We start from the raw sequence: 1328 nt of genomic DNA, 5'->3' as shown, positions 1-1328 counted from the left end.
AAAAAAAAAAAAAAAAAAAGACATCTCACCAAAAGAGAGAATAAAACAATCATTTAATCCTTAGAATCCAGGATTTAAAAAAATTTTTTAAATCCAAAACAATTAGATTGTTCTTGTCCTAAAAAAGTTTATAATCTTAATGGGAAGATAATACAAAATATCAAAATATGAAGCTTGGCTGAATGCAGTAGCTCATTGCCTGTACTCCTAGCATTTTGGGAGGCTAAGGTGGGCAAATCGCTTGAGCCCAGGCGCTCGAGACAAGCCAAGGCAACATGGTAAGACACCCGCTCTTCGAAAAAATACACGAAAAAAGTTAGCTGGGCATGGTGGCACGTGTCTGTACTTGGGTGGTTGAGGTGAAAGGCTCACCAGAGCCTGAGAGGTCAAAGCTACAGTGAGTTATGATTGTACCACTGCACTCCAGCCTGGGCAGCAGAGAGAGACTATGTCCCAAAAACAACAATATCAACAACAACAACAACCAAATACATAGGAATAAAAAGTCTACATTTCAAGAATGGGTACAGTGGCTCACACCTGTAATCCCAGCATTCTGGGAGGCCATCAATGGATCACTTGAGCTCAGGAGTTCAAGACCAGGCTGGGCAACATGGTGAAACCCCATTTCTACAAAAAATACAAAAATTAGCTGGGCACAGTGGTGTGTGCCTGTAGTCCCAGCTAGTTGGGAGGCTGAGGCTGGAGAAACACTTGAGCCCAGGAGGCTAAGGTTGCGGTGAGCCGAGATTGCACCACTGCACTCCAGCCTGGGTGACATAAGTTGAAACCCTGTCACAAAAACAAAACAAAACAAAACAAAACAACAGTCTATCGTTCAAGACAGGCATATGAACATATGAAATGTGCTTGGTGAAACTACAGAAGACAAGTGCTACACAAATTTCAAGGTAAGAAGGGGAGATCACGGTAGGCAGGAGTGAGTGAAGATTATTTTGCAGCAAAAATGTCTGGGACCTGAAAGAGAGGCAGGATTAAAGTTAATGAAGAGACATGGGAGGAATACGAAAGATGGAAGGCAGGCAGATGAAAGATACCTTGACTCTAACAAGTCATGGATTCCTTTTGTTTTATATTTGAGATGGGGTCCCCCATTGTTGTCCAGGCTGGCTTTGAACTCCTGGGCTCGAGTGATCTCCCTACCTCAGCTTCCCAAGTAGCTGGGACTACAGGTGCACAACACTGCCTGGCTTAGTAAGCAATGGATTCTGATCAGGAGACAGTTAACCAAAGCCAGGCACTTCTCAGATATTTGTACACATATGCAGGGAGATACACATGAGAATTTTTTTTTTTTTTTTTTTTTT

At 42.5% G+C, this 1328-nt stretch overlaps 1 protein-coding gene across 1 annotated transcript in view; it reads right to left on the bottom strand.

Moving 5' to 3' along the window:
* PRKAR2A (protein kinase, cAMP-dependent, regulatory, type II, alpha) overlaps positions 1 to 1328 on the bottom strand; it is a 126667-nt gene that overhangs the window by 41211 nt on the left and 84128 nt on the right. The gene's annotated exons all lie outside the window — the stretch shown is intronic.

This window comes from Colobus angolensis, unplaced genomic scaffold, assembly GCF_000951035.1.
Source record: "Colobus angolensis palliatus isolate OR3802 unplaced genomic scaffold, Cang.pa_1.0 Scaffold18, whole genome shotgun sequence".
In the NCBI taxonomy this organism is placed as follows: Eukaryota; Metazoa; Chordata; class Mammalia; order Primates; family Cercopithecidae; genus Colobus; species Colobus angolensis.
The sequence above is the reverse complement of the archived record's forward strand: the minus strand, read 5'-3'. Positions and strand labels throughout refer to the sequence as shown.